The sequence below is a fragment of the Arachis stenosperma genome, chromosome 9 (genome assembly GCF_014773155.1).
Source record: "Arachis stenosperma cultivar V10309 chromosome 9, arast.V10309.gnm1.PFL2, whole genome shotgun sequence".
NCBI lineage: Eukaryota > Viridiplantae > Streptophyta > Magnoliopsida > Fabales > Fabaceae > Arachis > Arachis stenosperma.
In genome coordinates, this window is record NC_080385.1 from 134,195,009 (window position 1) to 134,215,012 (window position 20,004).

The window sequence follows — 20,004 nt, forward strand, 5'->3', positions numbered from 1 at the left end:
ATCAGAGACCATGGTTGCTAAGTCAGAGGGGTTCTGCTTAGGATTCTCTGTCTGTTGCTGAGAAGATGATGGAAAAGGTTTGCCATTGTTAAACCTGTTTCTTCCACCATTATTATTGAAACCTTGTTGAGGTCTCTCTTGATTCTTCCATGAGAGATTTGGGTGATTTCTCCATGAAGAATTATAGGTATTACCATAGGGTTCTCCTAGGTAATTCACCTCTTCCATTGAAGGGTTCTCAGGATCATAAGCTTCTTCCTCAGATGAAGCCTCCTTAGTACTGTTTGGTGCATTTTGCATTCCAGACAGACTTTGAGAAATCAGATTGACTTGTTGAGTCAACATTTTATTCTGAGCCAAAATGGCGTTCAGAGTGTCAATCTCAAGAACTCCTTTCTTCTGACTAGTCCCATTGTTCACAGGATTCCTTTCAGAAGTGTACATGAATTGGTTATTTGCAACCATTTCAATTAGCTCTTGAGCTTCTGTAGGCGTCTTCTTCAGATGAAGAGATCCTCCAGCAGAGCTATCCAAAGACATCTTGGACAGTTCAGAGAGACCATCATAGAAAATACCTATGATGCTCCATTCAGAAAGCATGTCAGATGGACATTTTCTGATTAATTGTTTGTATCTTTCCCAAGCTTCATAGAGGGATTCGCCATCCTTCTGTCTGAAGGTTTGGACTTCCACTCTAAGCTTACTCTATCTTTGTGGTGGAAAAAACTTTGCCAAGAAGGCATTGACTAGCTTTTCCCAAGAGTCCAGGCTTTCTTTAGGTTGAGAGTCCAACCATATCCTAGCTCTGTCTCTTACAGCAAAAGGGAATAGCATCAGTCTATAGACCTCAGGGTCTACCCCATTAGTCTTGACTGTGTCACAGATTTGCAAGAATTCAGCTAAGAACTGATGAGGATCTTCCATTGGAAGTCCATGGAACTTGCAATTCTGTTGCATTAGAGAAACTAATTGAGGCTTAAACTCAAAGTTGTTTGCTCCAATGGCAGGGATAGAGATGCTTCTCCCATAGAAATCAGGAGTAGGTGCAGTAAAGTCACCCAGCACCTTCCTTGCATTGTTAGTATTGTTGTTATTTTCGGCTGCCATGAGTTCTTCTTCTTTGAAGAATTCGGTCAGGTCCTCTAAAGAGAGTTGTACTTTGGTTTCTCTTAGCTTTCTCTTCAAGGTCCTTTCGGGTTCAGGGTCAGCTTCAACAAGAATGCCTTTGTCTCTGCTCCTGCTCATATGAAAGAGAAGAGAACAAGAAAATGTGGAATCCTCTATGTCACAGTATAGAGATTCCTTGAGGTGTCAGAGGAAAAGAGAAATAGAAAGAAGAAGGAGAAGAAAATTCGAACTTTATTTAGATAAGGTTCGAATTGTGCATTGAGAAGGAGTGGTACTCCATAAATAGAAGGATGTGGGAAGAGGGGAAGAAGATTTTCGAAAATAAAGTTAAAAAGATTTTTGAAAACATTTTGAAAAACACTTAATTGATTTTCGAAAATAAAAGTGAGAAAGAAATCAAGTGATTTTTGAAAAAGATGTTGAAATTAGAAATTAAAAAGATTTGATTGAAGACTTATTTTGAAAAAGATGTAGTTAAGAAGATATGATTGGTTTTAAAAAGATGTGATGAAAAGATATGATTTGAAAACAATTTTAAAAGATATGATTTGAAAACAATTTTAAAAAGATTTGATTTTAAAAATTAATGACTTGCCTAACAAGAAAAGATATGATTCAAACATAAAACCTTCCTCAACAGAAAAGGCAAAAAATGTTCAATCAAATCATTAATTGTTAGTAAGTATCTTTGAAAAAGGAAAGAAATTAATTTTGAAAACATTTGATTGAAAAGATATGATTTGAAAAAGATTTGATTTTGAAAAACTTTGAAAATTTGAAAAAAATTGATTTTGAAAACAAAATCTCCCCCCTAGCACCATCCTGGCGTTAAACGCCCAGAATGGCATCCATTCTGGCGTTTAACGCCCAAAATGCATCCTTTTTGGGCGTTAAACGCCCAACCAGGCACCCTGGCTGGCGTTTAAACGCCAGTCTGTCCTTCTTCACTGGGCGTTTTGAACGCCCAGCTTTTTCTGTATAATTCCTCTGCAGTATGTTCTGAATCTTCAATTCTTTGTATTATTGACTTGAAAAGACACCAATTAAAAATATTTTTGGATTTTTAATAAAGAGGAACAATCAAAATGCAACTAAAATCAAATAACAATGCATGCAAGACATCAAACTTAGCAGTTTGTATACTACTGACACTAACAAGATGAGAATGCATATGAGAAACAACAAAACACTCAAGTCAATAGAATTCAAAGATCAAAACAAGGAAATCATCAAGAACAACTTGAAGATGAATGAAGATACATGCATGAATGCAATAAGAACAGAAACATGCAATTGACACCAAACTTAAAATGAGACTCTATACTCAAACAAGAAATATTTTTGGTCTTTTTATGGTTTTGTAATTTTTTTTTTTTGGTTTTTTCGAAAATTAAGTGAAAAAGAAAATAAAGGTATCAAAATTCTTAATGAGAATTCCAGGAATCATGCAATGTTAGTCTAAAGCTTTAGTCTAAAGGAATTAGACATAGCTAGCTAAGCTTCAGCAGGACATTGCATTCAAGAGCTAAATTGATGATGATCAATCAGCTTTGGTGATGATAAGAACATCACCTTAAAACACTAGAATTCATTCTTAAGAACTTCGAAAAAAATAAATGCCTAATCTAAGCAACAAGATGAACCGTCAGTTGTCCATACACAAGAACAATCCCCGGCAACGGCGCCAAAAACTTGGTGCACGAAATTGTGATCAATACTTTTCAAAACATAAACAATCCCTAGTAATGGCTCCAAAGACTTGGTGCTCAGTACCATGGCATAAACACAACTTCGCACAACTAACCAGCAAGTGCACTGGGTCGTCCAAGTAATAAACCTTACGCGAGTAAGGGTCGATCCCACGGAGATTGGTGGTATGAAGCAAGCTATGGTCACCTTGTAAATCTCAGTCAGACAGACTCAATTGGGTATAGTGATAAAAGAAAATAACATAAGAGATAAAGATAGAGGTACTTATGTATATCATTGGTGTAAGAGCTTCAGACAAGCGCATGAAGATGCCTTCCCTTCCGTCTCTCTGCTTTCCTACTGTCTTCATCCAATCCTTCTTACTCCTTTCCATGGCAAGCTCGTGTAGGGTTTCACCGTTGTCAATGGCTACCTCCCATCCTCGCAGTGAAAGCTAATGCTCATACACTCTGTCACAGTGCGGCCAATCACCGGTTTGGTTCCCTCCCCTACCGGAATAGAATCCCTCTTTTGCGTCTGTCACTAACGCCCAGTAGGTTACAGGTTTGAAGCACGTCACAGTCATTCAATCATTGAATCCTACTCAGAATACCACAGACAAGGTTAGACTTTCCGGATTCTCTTGAATGCCGCCATCAGGTCCTGCCTATACCACGAGGATTCCGGTTAAAGAATCCAAGAGATATTCACTAAGCCTCAGATGCTTGTAGAACAAGAATGGTTGTCAGTCACCTTGCTCATAGGTGAGAATGATGATGAGTGTCACTGATCATCACATTCATCAAGTTGAAGAACAAGTGATATCTTGGACAAAGAACAAGCGGAATTGAATAGAAGAACAATAGTAATTGCATTAATACTCGAGGTACAGCAGAGCTCCACACCTTAATCTATGGTGTGTAGAAACTCCACCGTTGAAAATACATAAGAACAAGGTCTAGGCATGGCCGAATGGCCAGCCCCCAAATGATCTAAGAACTAGATGTCCGAAGATGATCAAAGGATCTAAAAATAATCCAAAGATGAAAATACAATAGTAAAAGGTCCTACTTATAGAAAACTAGTAGCCTAGGGTGTACAGAAATGAGTAAATGACATAAAAATCCACTTCCGGGCCCACTTGGTGTGTGCTTGGGCTGAGCAATGAAGCATTTTCGTGTAGAGACTTGTCTTGGAGTTAAACGCCAGCTTTTATGCCAGTTTGGGCGTTTAACTCCCATTTGGGTGCCAGTTCCGGCGTTTAACGCTGGTTTTTCTGTAGGTGACTTTGAACGCCGGTTTGGGCCATCAAATCTTGGGCAAAGTATGGACTATCATATATTTCTGGAAAGCCCAGGATGTCTACTTTCCAACGCCGTTGAGAGCGCGCCAATTGGGCTTCTGTAGCTCCAGAAAATCCACTTCGAGTGCAGGGAGGTCAAAATCCAACAGCATTTGCAGTCCTTTTCAGTCTCTGGATCAGATTTTTGCTCAGGTCCCTCAATTTCAGCCAGAAAATACCTGAAATCACAGAAAAACACACAAACTCATAGTAAAGTCCAGAAAAGTGATTTTTAACTAAAAACTAATAAAAATATAATAAAAACTCAACTAAAACTACTAAAAACATACTAAAAACAATGCCAAAAAGTGTATAAATTATCCGCTCATCAATTACACTACTTGTTCTACACTTTCTCATCTTTTAATTCACTTTACCATTACATATATGCTTTAGCAATTTTGAGTTCTATTTAATGAATTTGATGTTTAGTGGTTATTATATGTTTGTTGAGTTGCCATTGTTGATTTTGTTCATTGGTTGTTCATAGTTTTAAGTATTTTTATAATTTTGCCATGTTTTGAGAATATTCCCACCTTGTGTTTGATGAAATGTCAATTTTGATTGAGGTAAATTTCTACTCCTTGGCTTGGGAAATTGAGTATATGGTATACTAGAGTCATAATGTCCGATATTTAGTGATAATTCTTGGATTGTTAATTGTTCTTGTTTCCACTAACGCTAGCTTTTTACTAAGGTAATTAGTAAGTTAGTTAGGATTTGTGGATTAAGAATAATTATGCTCACTTGACTTACTCTTCGATGTTAAAGGTTGACTAGGTGAGATTGATCCATTATAATTATGATAGTTGTGGTTATGATAAGGAAGGAATTTCCTAACTCAACCCACGCCAAGGCTTCCATTTATGCTTTAAACCATCCCTAAATCGCTTTAAAGCTTTACTTGTTCATATTATATAGGTAGTTCTTTGATTAATTTATTAGTTAATTAGTTGTAATTTTGATTATTCTTTTATTCCTTTAATTGTGTGCTTAATTATTGAAAACCCCCAATTTCACATCCAAATTTGTGCACTTGTGGTTGCTAGTTCCTTGGGAAGACGACCCGGGATTCAACTCTCGCTTAATTTGGTTTGAATTGTGACATCTCTATTCTACACTTTGGTTAAAGGTCGCCTTGTCGGTTGGGATTATACTTGCAACGCTGATCCTATTTCTTGAAGAGAATTCCTAACCGACAATCTGGCCCGCACCACTGACCCTTCAAAACAACGAGCTCTGCCTGTGCTTGCCGAAGCTTCCTATCCAAGAGGAAAGTTTGGAAAAGCGTGGGCTCGGCCTTCTGAATAATAGCAGCCGAGTAGAGGAGGGCACGATATACTGACTTAGCCTGACTAGACAAATCACAATCTTTGAAATGCTCGTTAGTGCCAGGCAGCAAGTGCCGATTAATGAAGCCCAGAGCATCAAAGGAGCAGTCAAATACACAAGGGGTAACCACACCTATGCTGACTGGTGCACGAAATTGTGATAATCAACAATGGCGCCAAAGACTTGGAGCTCTCAAACGTGAATCACACTTTGTCACAACTTTGCACAACTAACCAGCAAGTGCACTGGGTCGTCCAAGTAATACCTTACGTGAGTAAGGGTCGATCCCACGGAAATTGTTGGTATGAAGCAAGCTATGGTCATCTTGTAAATCTCAGTCGGACGGATTCAAATGGTTATAATGGTTTTCGAATATAAAGATAATAAAGCATAAAATAAAGATAGAGATACTTATGTAATTCATTGGTGAGAGTTTCAGATAAGTGCATAGAGATGCTTTGTTCTTGTTGAATATCTGCTTTCCTACTGCCTTCATCCAATCCTTCATACTCCTTTCCATGGCAAGCTGTATGTTCGGGTTTCACCGGCGTCAATGGCTACCTCCCGTCGTCTCAGTGAAAATGGTTCAAATGCTCTGTCACAGCACGGCTAATCATCTGTCGGTTCTCGATAATGTCGGAATAGAATCCAGTGATTCTTTTGCGTCTGTTACTACGCCCAACACTCGCGAGTTTGAAGCTCGTCACAGTCATCTCATCTCAGATCCTACTCGAAATATTGCAGACAAGGTTTAGACTTTTTGGATCTTAGGAATGGCCGCCAATAATTCTAGCTTATACCACAAAGATTCTGATTAAGGAATCCAAGAGAAACACACTATAGCTCTCGCTTGTAGAACAGAAGTGGTTGTCAGGCACGCGTTCATAAGGACGGATGATGACGAGTGTCACGGATCATCTCATCCATCAGGTTGAAGTACGAGTGATATCTTAGAACAAGAATAAGCTTGAATTGAATAGAAGAATAATAGTAATTGCATTAATACTCAGGAACATCAGAGCTCCACACCTTAATCTATGGTGTGTAGAAACTCCACTATTGAAAATACATAAGTGATAAAGGTCCAGGCATGACCGTGAGGCTAGCCCCTAAAATATGATCAAAGGATCAAAAGATAATCCAAAGTTAAGAATACAATAGTAAAAAGTCCTATTTATACTAGACAAGCTACTAGGGTTTACAGAAAAAAGTCTAAGTGCAGAAATCCACTTTCGGGGCCCACTTTGGTGTGTGCTTGGGCTGAGCTTGAGCTTTACACGTGCAGAGGCTTCTCTTGGGGTTAAACGCCAAGTTTTAATGTATTTTTGGCGTTTAACTATGGTTTTTGACGTGTTTCTGGTGTTTTAATCCAGAATGCAGCATGGAGCTGGCGTTGAACACCAGTTTGCATTGTCTAAACTCGAATAAAGTATGGACTATTATATAATGCTGGAAAGTCCTGGATGTCTACTTTCCAACGCAATTGAGAGCGTGCAATTTGGAGTTCTGTAGCTCCAGAAAATCTATTTCGAGTGCAGGAAGGTCAAAATCTAACAGCATCTGTAGTCCTTTTTCAGCCTCTTATCAGATTTTTGCTCAAGTCCCTCAATTTCAGAAAAAATATATCTGAAATCATAGAAAAACACACAAACTCATAATAAACCCAGAAATGTGAATTTTGCATAAAAACTAATAAAAACATCCCTAAAAGTAGCTAGATCTTACTAAAAACTACCTAAAAACAATACCGAAAAGCGTATAAATTATTCGCTCATCACAACACCAAACTTAAATTATTGCTTGTCCCCAAGCAAAAGAAAATCAAATAGGATAAAAAGAAGAGAATATACTATAAATCCCAAAATATCAATGAATATTAGTCTTAATTAGATGAGCGGGATTTGTAGCTTTTTGCTTCTGAACAGGTTTGGCATCTCACTTTATCCTTTGAAGTTTAGAATGATTGGCATCCATAGGAACTCAGAGTTCAGATAGTGTTATTTGATTCTCCTAGTTAAGTATGTTGATTCTTGAACACAACTACTTTTATGGGTCTTGGTCGTGGCCCTAAGCACTTTGTTTTTCAGTATTACCACCGGATACATAAATGCCACAGACACATGACTGGGTGAACTTTTTCAGATTGTGACTCAGCTTTGCTAAAGTCCCCAATTAGAGGTGTCCAGAGCTCTTAAGCACACTCTTTTTGCTTTGGATCACGACTTTAACCACTCAGTATCAAGCTTTTCACTTGGACCTTCATGCCACAAGCACATGGTTAGGGACAGCTTGATTTAGCCGCTTGATGAGCGGATAATTTGTATGCTTTTTGGCATTGTTTTTAGTATGTTTTTAGTATCTTTTAGTTAGTTTTTAGTATATTTCTATTAGCTTTTAATTAAAATTCACTTTTCTGGACTTTACTATGAGCTTGTGTGTTTTTCTGTAATTTCAGGTATTTTCTGACTGAAATTGAGGGTCCTGAGCAAAATCTGATCCAGAGACTGAAAAGGACTGCAGATGCTGTTGGATTTGACCTCCTGCACTCAAAGTGGATTTTGGAGCTACAGAAGCCTAATTGGCGCGCTCTCAACGGCATTGGAGTAGACATCCTGAGCTTTCCAGCAATATAATAGTTCATACTTTGTCCAAGATTTGATGGCCCAAACCCGTAGCAATCCGGCCTCAGAATTCCAGCGTTAACGCCGGAACTGGAATAAAAGTTGGAGTTAAACGCCCAAACTGGCATGAAAACTGGCGTTTAACTCCAGAAAGGTCTCTACACGAATTTCCTTCATTGCTCAGCCCAAGCACACACCAAGTGGGCCAGGAAGTGGATTTTTCTGTCATTTACTCATTTCTGTAAACCTTAGGATACTAGTTTACTACTTATAGGACCTTTTTACATTGTAATCAGTACGGGATGTGACCTTATGACTTGTACACATTTCTTCCACAGCATGAGTTTCTAAACCCCATGGTGGGGTGAGGAGCTCTGCTGTGTCTTGATGGATTATGCATTACTACTGTTCTTATTCAATCATGCTTGCTTCCATTCTAAGATAACACTTGTCTTAATCCGGATGAATGTGATGATCCGTGACAATCATCATCATTCTCACCATGAACACGTGCCTGACCACCTGTTCTATCTTAGATTGAGTATTTCTCTTGGGTTCTTTAATCGGATCTTCGTGGTATAAGAGGACCTGAGGCAGCATTCAAGAGAATCCGAAGGTCTAAACCTTGTCTGTGGTATTCTGAGTAGGATTCAATGATTGAATGACTGTGACGTGCTTCAAACCTGTAACCTACTGGGCGTTAGTGACAGACGCAAAAGAGTGATTCTATTCCGGTAGGGGAGGAACCAAACCGGTGATTGGCAGCACTGTGACAGAGTGTGTGCATTAGCTTTCACTGCGCGGATGGGAGGTAGCTGCTGACAACAGTGAGACCCTACACGGCTTGCCATGGAAGGAGACATGCGTGTTTGATGAAGAAGACATAGGAAAGCAGAGATTTTGAAGATGGAGCATCTCCAAACCTCAACCTATTCTCCATTACTGCAATACAGTAACCATTCACGTTCTTTTACTTTTTACAATCAATCCTGATAATTTCTGACATCCTGACTAAGATTTACAAGATAACCATAGCTTGCTTCAAGCCGACAATCTCCGTGGGATCGACCTTGCTCACGCAAGGTATTACTTGGACGACCCAGTGCACTTGCTGGTAGTTGTGCGGATTGCAAAAGTGTTATTGCAATTTCGTGCACCAAGTTTTGGCGCCGTTGCCGGGGATTGTTCGAGTTTGGACAACTGACGGTTTATTTTGTTGCTTAGATTAGGACTGTTTTTTTTGTTGGTTTAGAGTCTTTTAGTTGAGTCTAGTTTCATATTCTAAGTTTGGTGTCAATTGCATGCTTTTTTTTCTTTTAAATTTTCGTTTTTGCATGTCTTAGTCCCTTTTGATTCATAAAATTCTAAGTTTGGGTCCTCTTTGTGTTTTTCTCTTAAAATTTTCGAAAAATTAGTGTTTGATTTCTAAAATTTTAAGTTTGGTGTCTTTTGTGTTTTTCTCTTTCCCTTTTTAAAATCAAATCTCTTTCATAAAAATTTTTTCAATCATATCTTCTTAATTGCTGTTTTCAAAATCTTTTTTTTACTAATTGATTCAGTTCTCATTTGCTTTGATCTCATTTTCCCTTTTGATTTTCGAATTTTTTTATTTAAATTTCTTTTTATTTATTTTTTCGGTTATTTCAAAAAAAAAAAAAAAAAAAAAAAATTTATCTCTTTGCATCATTCTCATTTCCTTTGTCCATTATGGACTTAAGTGGAATTAATCATCCAAGAGGACTCTGGGGTCTTATGCTAACCCCATTGCAGCTGATATGGGAGTAGCATCTGTATACCTCCCATCAAAGCAAGCAGCTTTGAGCTAAATCCTCAACTCATTATCATGTGCAGCAAAATTGCCAGTATTCCGGTCTTCCACAAGAACCTACTGAGTTTCTGGCACAGTTCTTACAAATTGCTGACACAGTACATGATAAGAGGTGGATCAGGATGTCTACAGACTATTACTGTTTCCATTTGCTGTAAAAGATCAAGCTAAAAGGTGGTTAATAACCAACCTACAGCAAGCATAAAGACATGGAAACAGTTATCAGACAAATTCCTGAATCATTTTACCCTCCAAGAGGATGACACAGCTAGGCTGGACATCCAAGGCTTTAAACAAGAGGATCATGAATCCCTTTATAATGCCTGGGAGAGTATAGAGGTATGCTAAGAAAATGTCCCTCTGAAATGTTCTCAGAGTGGTACAGTTAGACATTTTCTACTATGGCTTACAGAAAAGCTCAGATGTCTTTAGACCACTCAGCTGGTGATCTATACACATGAGGAAGACAATTGAAGAAGCTCAAGAGCTTATAGACACTGTTGCTAGGAACCATATCTATACTCTAGCATGAGTTCTCCCAGAAGAGGAATCATGACAGTAGTCACTGATTCTAATCCTCAAGAACAGGTAATGAGCTTAATCACAACTACTCTGATGACAGAACAGTTAGCAAATTTAAAGAGATGCTCAATGAAACTAAAGTTGCTAATAAAAGCATAGAACTACAGTTGAGTCAAGCAAAACAGCAAATATCTAAACAGATAACGAAGAGTGTCAAGCAGTTCAATTGAGGAGTGGAAAGACCTTGAATACATGTTCAAAGAGCAAAAGCCAATAAGGAACAAATGACAGAGGACAACCAAATCACTGTTCAAATCCCTCTGAGAGGAATATTGGCGTTCAAACGCCAGAAAGGGAAGGAAAGTTGGCGTTAAACGCCATTCCTTGCCCAGTTCTGGCGTTTCAAACGCCAGAAAGGGAAGGAAAGCTGGCGTTAAACGCCCATTCCTTGCCCAGTTCTGGCGTTCAAACGCCAGAAAAGGAAGGGAAGTTGGCGTTTAACGCCCAAACTTCACCCATTCCTGGCGTTCAAACGCCAAGGGAGGATCAGACCTGAGAGTGCTGACAGTAATCCTCTAACAAGGCTTCTTCAACCACTTCTGTAAGGAATGAACCTGCAGCATCTAAGGTTGAAGAATATCAAGCCAAGATGCCTTATCCTCAGAAACTCCGCAAAGCGGAACAGGATAAACAATTTGCCCGCTTGCAGACTATTTAAGGACTCTTGAAATAAAGATTCCTTTTGCAGAGGCACTTGAGCAAATACCTTCTTATGCTAAGTTCATGAAAGAGAGTCTAATAAGAAGGATTGGAGAGAAACTGAAAAGTGTTCTCACTGAAGAATGCAGTGCATTCATTCTAAAAAGCTTACCAGAAAAGCTTCAAGATCTGGAAGCTTTCTGATACCATGCACATTGGAAGGCACTTACACCAAGGTAGCCTTATGTGATCTTAGAGCAAGTATTAATTTAATACCTGTAACCTTGAGAGTCAATGAGGATGAGTCAAGTGAATACTGTAAAAGCTATGCAGCATCCAGACACACCAGAGGACTGCATGGACGCTGACATTATTGACTCTCTGGTAGAAGAGATCAATATGGCTGAAAGCCTAGAATCAGAGCTTGAGGACATCTTCAAAGATGCTCAATGATCAGGAAGAGCAGAGGAGGCAAAGGAATTTTCGAAAATTCCTCAGGAGGAGGATAAGCCTCCTAAGCCTGAACTCAAACCACTCCATCATCCCTGAATATGCATTTCTGGGGAGAGGGTGACACTTTTCCAGTGATTATAAGCTTGCTTTAAATCCACAGGAAGAGGAAGCACTGATTAAAGTGCTAAGGACACAAAGACAGCTCTTGGGTGGTCCTAAGTGATCTCAAGGGTATTAGCCCTGCTAGATGCATGCACAAGATCCTGTTGGAGGATAATGCCAAACCAGTGGTCCAACCACAGAGGAGGCTAAATCCTGCCATGAAGGAGGTGGTGCAGAAAGAGGTCAATTACTGGAGGCTGGGATTTATCCTATTTCTGATAGCCCCTGGGTGAGCCTGTCCAAGTTGTTCCAAAAAGGGAGGCATGATAGTGGTTCATAATGAAAAAAATGAACTGGTCCCTACAAGAACAGTCACAGGGTGGCGCATGTGTATTGACTACAGAAGCTCAATACAGCCACCAGAAAGGATCATTTTCCTTACCATTCATAGACCAAATGCTAGAAAGACTAGCTGGCCATGATTACTACTGCTTTTTGGATGGCTATTCAGGCTATAACAAATTGCAGTAGATCCCCAGGACCAAGAAAAAACAGCATTCACCTGCCCTTTGGCGGGTTGCCTACAGGAGAATGCCTTTTGGTCTGTGCAATGCACCTGCAACCTTTCAGAGGTGCATGCTCTATCTTCTCAGATATGGTAGAGAAATTTCTGGAAGTCTCATGGATGACTTTTCAGTATATGGAGATCATTCAGCTCCGTCTTAACCACCTATCACTTGTCCTGAAAAGATGCCAAGAGACTAACCTGGTTTAAACTGGGAGAAATGTCACTTTATGTGACTGAAGGAATTGTCCTTGGGCACAAAATTTCAAGCAGGGGAATAGAGGGGATAAGGCAAAGGTAGGGTAATTGAAAAAATTACACCACTGCCAATGTTAAGGCAATCAGAAGCTTTTGGGGCATGCAGGATTCTACAGAAGGTTTATCAAGGATTTTTCGAAAATTGCTAAACCTTGAGTAACCTGTTAGCTGCTGACACACCATTTGTGTTTGACACACAGTGTTTGCAGGCATTTGAGACCCTGAAGCTAAACTGGTCACGCACCAGTCATCTCTGCACAGATTGGGCATTACCATTTGAATTGATGTGTGATGCCAGTGATCATGCCATTGGTGCAGTGTTGGGACAGAGGCATAACAAACTTCTGCATGTCATTTATTATGCTAGCTGTGTCTAAATGATGCACAGAAGAATTACAAACCACAGAAAAAGAATTACTTGCAGTGGTCTATGCCATTGACAAGTTTAGATCCTACTTAGTGGGATCAAAGGTGATGTGTACACTGACCATGCTGCTCTTAAATACTTACTCACAAAGCAGGATTCCAAACCCAGGCTTATCAGATGGGTGTTGCTTCTGCAAGAGTTTGATATAGAAATAAGAGACAGAAAGGGACAGAGAATCAGTAGTGATCATCTGTCCAGAATAGAACCAGTAGCTGGGGCGTCCCTCCCTTCTACTGAGATCTCTGAGACCTTCCCAGATGAGCAACTCTTGCCATTCAGGAAGCTCCATGGTTTGCAGATATTGCAACTATAAAGCTGTGAGGTTCATACCCAAGAGTACAGTTATGTGCAGAGAAAGAAACTAATTTCAGATGCCAAGTACCTTTGGATGAACCATATCTCTTAAGAGATGTGCTGACGGAGTGATCCGCAGGTGTGTACCAGAGAGGAAGCACGAAGGATCCTATGGCACTGCCATGGATCACAGTATGAGGACATTTTGGAAGTGAGCGAACAGCCACTAAAGTTCTCCAGTGCGGCTTCTACGGCCTACTCTCTATAAAGACTCCCGAGAGTTTGTGCGTAACTGTGACAGTTGCCAAAGAGCTGGTAACCTACCTCAGGATATGCCATGCCTCAACAAGGAATACTAGAGATAGAATGTTTGAGTATGGGGAATTGATTTCATGGGGCCATTCCCACCATCATACTCAAACACTTACATTTGGTGGCAGTGGATTATGTATCTAAATGGGTAGAAGCAATTGCTACACCCACTAATGATACCAAGACTGTGCTGAAATTCCTCCAGAAAAACTTTTCAGCAGGTTGGCGTCCCTAGAGTGCTAATCAGTGATGGGGCACTCATTTCTGCAATAAACAGCTATACTCTGCTATGGTTAGATATGGAATCAGCCATAAAGTGGCAACTCCGTATCATCCACAGACAAATGGGCAAGCTGAAGTCTCAACAGAGAGTTAAAAAGAATCCTGGAACGGACTGTAATGGTCCGAAGAAGGATTGGGCAAAGAGCTTGGATGATGCTCTGTGGGCATACAGAACAGCATTCAAGACTCCTATAGGAACCTCTCCATACCAATTGGTGTATGGGAAGGCCTGTCATTTGCCTGTGGAACTAACATAAAGCCTACTGGGCAACCAGATTCTAAATATGGATGCACAGTTAGCTGGTGAGAAAAGACTGCTCCAGCTAAATGAGCTAGAGGAGTCAGACTCAATGCCTTTGAAAATGCAAAAATTTATAAGGAAAAGGCAAAGAAGTGGCATGACAAGAGATTGTCAACCAGAGTCTTTGAGCCAGGACAGAAAGTTCTGCTCTTCAACTCCAGGCTCAACTGTTTCCAGGAAAACTCAAGTCCCGGTGGAGGGGTCCGTATGTGATTACAGGAGTATCACCATATGGATATGTTGAGCTTCAGGATATTGATTCTGACAAGAAGTTCATTGTTAATGGACAGAGGATCAAACACTATCTTGAAGGAATTTTGAGCAGGAATGCTCAAAACTGAGACTTGAGTGATTCTCAGTGAAAGTCCAGCTAAAGACAGTAAAGAAGCGCTTGCTGGGAGGCAACCCAGTCATTAGGAAGTTGTGATTAGTTCTTACAGAGGCAAGTATCAAAAATGAAGGAATTCACAGAGTTACAGAAGGATTCAGCTCAAAAAGCAGAGAAAATGAGCTTACTGGCGAAAAAAACGCCAGTAAGGGACATTTTGGGCGTTAAACGCCAGAATGGGCACCATTCTGGGCGTTTAACGCCAGTAATGGTACCATTTTGGGCGTTAAACGCCAGAATGGGCACCATTCTGGGCGTTAACGCCAGGTGTGCAGCATCCTGGGCGTTTTGGAAAAACGCCCAGTGAGGAAGAATTTCTGGCGTTTAACGCCAGCCAGGGTACCTGGCTGGGCGTTAAACGCCCAAGTGGGGCAACAGATGGGCGTTAAACGCCAGAATGGGTGCCATTCTGGGCGTTTAACGCCAGCTTGGTGGGGGGACCACAATTTTGTTTTCAAATCAGATTTTTTTCAAACTTTCCTTTTCTCACCCATACTTTTCTACAAAATCACACTTCAATCATTCATCATTCACTTTCAAATCTTCAAAAATCAAAACTCTTTTTTCAAATTTATTTCAAATCAATTACAAACATTGTTCAAAAATTTCACCCTTTTCTCAATTTCTTTTCATATCTTCTCAAATCTCCCTTCAAATTCCTTTTTTTCGAAAACTCCCCTCCCCACCTTATAAATACACGTTTGTTCCCCTCTTCCAACCACACCATTCGAATTTCTCTTCCTCCCCCTCTCTTCTCTCTTTCTTTTGCTTGAGGACAAGCAAACCTCTAAGTTGGTGTGCTTTTCCGTGATCACTAAGCCAAGATTCATCAATATCATGGCCTAAGGAAAACAAACCAATTTAAGAGGCAAGAAAGAGAATAATCCAAAGAATCTTTGGAATGAAGAGAAGTTCTTAACCAAAGAACATGAAGACCATTATCATAAAATAATGGGTCTGAGGTCAGTGATCCCGGAAGTTAAATTTGATCTGAAAGAAGATGAATATCCGGGGATCCAAGAGCAAATTCGAAACAGAAGATGGGAAGTTCTAACCAATCCTGAGACAAAGGTTGGAAGGAACATGGTTCAGGAATTCTACTCAAATCTGTGGCTAACAGATAAGCAGAGAATGACTGGAACTGCTTACCATACCTATAGAACCATGGTCAGAGGGAAAGTTATATACTTCCATCGGACAAAATAAGAGAAATCTTCAAGTTGCCTCAACTGCAGATGATCCTGATTCCTTTAATAGGAGGATGGTGAGAGTAGATAAGGGGTTGGATCAAGTTCTAGAGGACATATGCCTCCCTGGAACTAAGTGGATAACCAATTCTAAGGGTGTCCCAAACCAACTCAAGAGGGGAGACCTCAAACCAATTGCAAGAGGTTGGCTAGACTTTATTGGGCGTTCCATATTGCCCCACTAGCAACCGTTCTGAGGTCACCATCAAGAAGCAGTGATGATCCATTGCATTATGCTTGGAAAGAAGTGGAGGTGCATCATGTGATTGCCTGTGAGATCTACACAATTGCAAATAGAATTCCACTGTACCAAATTGGCTTACCCAAGCTTGATCTCCTTGCTCTGTAAAGAGGGGTGAATAGAGAAGATGAATCATACCCATAGAACATCCAATCACCAAGAAGACAATGGAAGGAAAAGAGAAGCAGGGGCGTGAAATTCAAGAGATGAAACGCCAAAAGCTCTCCTCTCAGCTGAGGGAGCATCCACTTCTCAAAATCAAGGTGTTGAGTTCTAACTCTGTGAACACTCTATCATTAGGCCTATTTTTTTCGTTTTTGTTCTTGTTTTCTATTTCTAGTCTCATCTTATATCTATATTTGAGTCTTGTTCTTAATTAATAAAATTAATAAAGTTGCTTTAAAGCTATGAATGTCCTATGAATCCATCACCTCTTAAAGGAAAAATGCTTTAATCACAAAAACAAGAAGTAAGGGTTTCGAAATTTATCTCTGAAACTAGTTGAATTAGTTTGATGTGGTGACAATACTTTTGTTTTCTGAATGAATGCTTGAACAGTGCATATGTCTTTTGAATTTGTTGTTTTAAGAATGTTAAAATTGTTGGTTCTTGAAAGAATGAGGAGAAAGAGAACTGTTATTGAGGATCTGAAAAATCATCAAATTGATTCTTGAAGCAAGAAAAGCAGTGAAAAAAAATTTCGAAAAAAAAAAAGAAAAAGAAAGAAAAAAAAGAGAAGGAAATAAAGTTGTGATCCAAGGCAACAAGAGTGTGCTTAAGAACCCTGGACACTCTAATTGGGGACTTTAGCAAAGCTGATCACAATCTAAGAAGGTTCACCCAATTATGTGTCTGTGGCATGTATGTATCCGGTGGTAATACGGAAGACAGAGTGCTTTGGGCCACAGCAAGACTCATACACTGGCTATGTTCAAGAATCAATGTACTTAACTAGGAGAATCAATAACACTATCTGAGTTCTGAGTTCTTATAGATGCCAATCATTCGAACTTCAAGGATAGAGTGGGATGCCAAAACTGTTTGGAGGCAAAAGCAACTAGTCCGCTCATCTAATTGGAGCTATGTTTCTTTGATATTTGGAGTCTATAGTATATCTCTTCTTTTTATCCTATTTTGATTTTCAGTTGCTTGGGGACAGCAACAATTTAAGTTGGTGTTGTGATGAGCGGATAATTTGTATGCTTTTTGGCATTGTTTTAGTATGTTTTTAGTATCTTTTAGTTAGTTTTTAGTATATTTCTATTAGCTTTTAATTAAAATTCACTTTTCTGGACTTTACTATGAGCTTGTGTGTTTTTCTGTAATTTCAGGTATTTTCTGACTGAAATTGAGGGTCCTGAGCAAAAATCTGATCCAGAGACTGAAAAGGACTGCAGATGCTGTTGGATTCTGACCTCCCTGCACTCAAAGTGGATTTTCTGGAGCTACAGAATCCCAATTGGCGCGCTCTCACGGCATTGGAAAGTAGACATCCTGGGCTTTCCAGCAATATAGTCCATACTTTGTCCAAGATTTGATGGCCCAAACCCGCGTAGCAATCCGGCCTCAGAAATTCCAGCGTTAAACGCCGGAACTGGAATAAAAGTTGGAGTTAAACGCCCAAACTGGCATGAAAACTGGCGTTTAACTCCAGAAAAGGTCTCTACACGAATTTCCTTCATTGCTCAGCCCAAGCACACACCAAGTGGGCCAGGAAGTGGATTTTTCTGTCATTTACTCATTTCTGTAAACCTTAGGATACTAGTTTACTACTTATAGGACCTTTTTACATTATAATCAGTACGGGATGTGACCTTATGACATTGTACACATTTTCTTCCACAGCATGAGTTTCTAAACCCCATGGTTGGGGGTGAGGAGCTCTGCTGTGTCTTGATGGATTAATGCAATTACTACTGTTCTTATTCATCATGCTTGCTTCCATTCTAAGATAACACTTGTTCTTAATCCGGATGAATGGATGATCCGTGACAATCATCATCATCTCAACCATGAACACGTGCCTGACAACCACCTCTGTTCTATCTTAGATTGAGTAGTATCTCTTGGTTCTTTAATCGGAATCTTCGTGGTATAAGCAGGACCTGATGGCAGCATTCAAGAAATCCGGAAGGTCTAAACCTTGTCTGTGGTATTCTGAGTAGGATTCAATGATTGAATGACTGTGACGTGCTTCAAACCTGTAACCTACTGGGCGTTAGTGACAGACGCAAAAGAGTGATTCTATTCCGGTAGGGGAGGGAACCAAACCGGTGATTGGCAGCACTGTGACAGAGTGTGTGCATTAGCTTTCACTGCGCGGATGGGAGGTAGCTGCTGACAACAGTGAGACCCTACACGAGCTTGCCATGGAAGGAGACATGCGTGTTGATGAAGAAGAAGTAGGAAAGCAGAGATTTGAGATGGAGCATCTCCAAACCTCAACCTATTCTCCATTACTGCATACAAGTAACCAATTCACGTTCTTTTACTTTTTACAATCAATCCTGATAATTCTGACATCCTGACTAAGATTTACAAGATAACCATAGCTTGCTTCAAGCCGACAATCTCCGTGGGATCGACCCTTGCTCACGCAAGGTATTACTTGGACGACCCAGTGCACTTGCTGGTTAGTTGTGCGGGATTGCAAAAGTGTTATTGCAATTTCGTGCACCACCGCTTAGGCCTGGATTTTATTTCCTTGGGCCCTCCTATCCATTGATGCTCAAAGCGTTGGATCCTTTTTACCCTTGCCTTTTGGTTTTAAGGGTATATATATATATATATATATATATATATATATATATATTATATATATAATATATATATATATATATTATTTTCGCAAGCTTTTGTTATTCACGCTTTTTCTTGCTTCAAGAATCAATTTTATGATTTTTCAGATCATCAATATTTCTCTTTTCATCATTCTTCAGAGCCAACAATTTTAACATTCATAAACAACAAGATAAAAAATATGCACTGTTTAAGCATTCATTCAGAAAACAAAAGGTATTGTCACCACATCATATAATTAAACTAATTTCAAGGATGAATTCGAATCATGTACTTCTTGTCTTTTGTATTAAAAACATTTTTCATTTAAGAAAGGTGAAGGATTCATGGAATTATTCATAGCCTTAAGACATAGTTACTAAATACTAATGATCATGTAATAAAGACACAAACATAGACAAACATGAAGCTCAAAAACCGAAAAAAACAAAGAGATAAGAATAAGGAAGTTAAGGAATGAGTCCACCTTAGTGATGGTGGCGCCTTCTCCTTGAAGGACCAATGGTATTCTTGAGCTCCTCTATGTCTCTTTCTTGCCTCTATTGCTCCTCCCTCATAACTCTTTGATCTTCTCTAATTTCATTGAGAATGATGGAGTGTTCTTGGTGTTCCACCCTTAATTGGTTCATGTCATGACTCAATCCTTCTAGAGAAGTGTTGAGTTGTTCCCAATAGTTGTTTGGAGGAAAATGCATCCCTTGAGGCATCTCAGGGATTTCTTGATGATGAGCTTCCTCATGCATCTCTTGAGATCCATGAATAGACTCTCTTGTTTGCTCCATCCTCTTCTTAGTGATGGGCTTGTCCTCTTCAATGAGGATGTCTCCTTCTATGACAACTCCAGCTAAGTAGCATAGATGGCAAATGAGATGAGGAAAAGCTAGCCTTGCCAAGGTGGAGGGCTTTTCGGCTACTTTGTAGAGCTCTAGAGAGATGACTTCATGAACTTCTACTTCCTCTCCAATCATGATGCTATGGATCATGATGGTCCGATCCATAGTTACTTCAGATCAGTTGTTAGTGGGGATGATGGAGCGTTGGATGAACTCCAACCATCCTCTAGCCACAGGCTTAAGGTCCAGTCTTCTCAATTGAACCGGCTTACCTTTTGAGTCTCTTTTCCATTGAGCTCCTTCCATACATATGTCCATGAGGACTTGGTCCAACCTTTGAT

The 20,004-nt window shown here is 39.7% G+C and overlaps 1 non-coding gene across 1 annotated transcript; it reads left to right on the forward strand.

Moving 5' to 3' along the window:
• The first annotated feature begins 598 nt into the window (after nucleotides 1–598).
• Nucleotides 599–702, forward strand: LOC130952542 (small nucleolar RNA R71). The gene has a single exon (XR_009074722.1). It is a non-coding gene; the product is annotated as a small nucleolar RNA R71 (small nucleolar RNA).
• The last annotated feature ends 19,302 nt before the right edge of the window (nucleotides 703–20,004 follow it).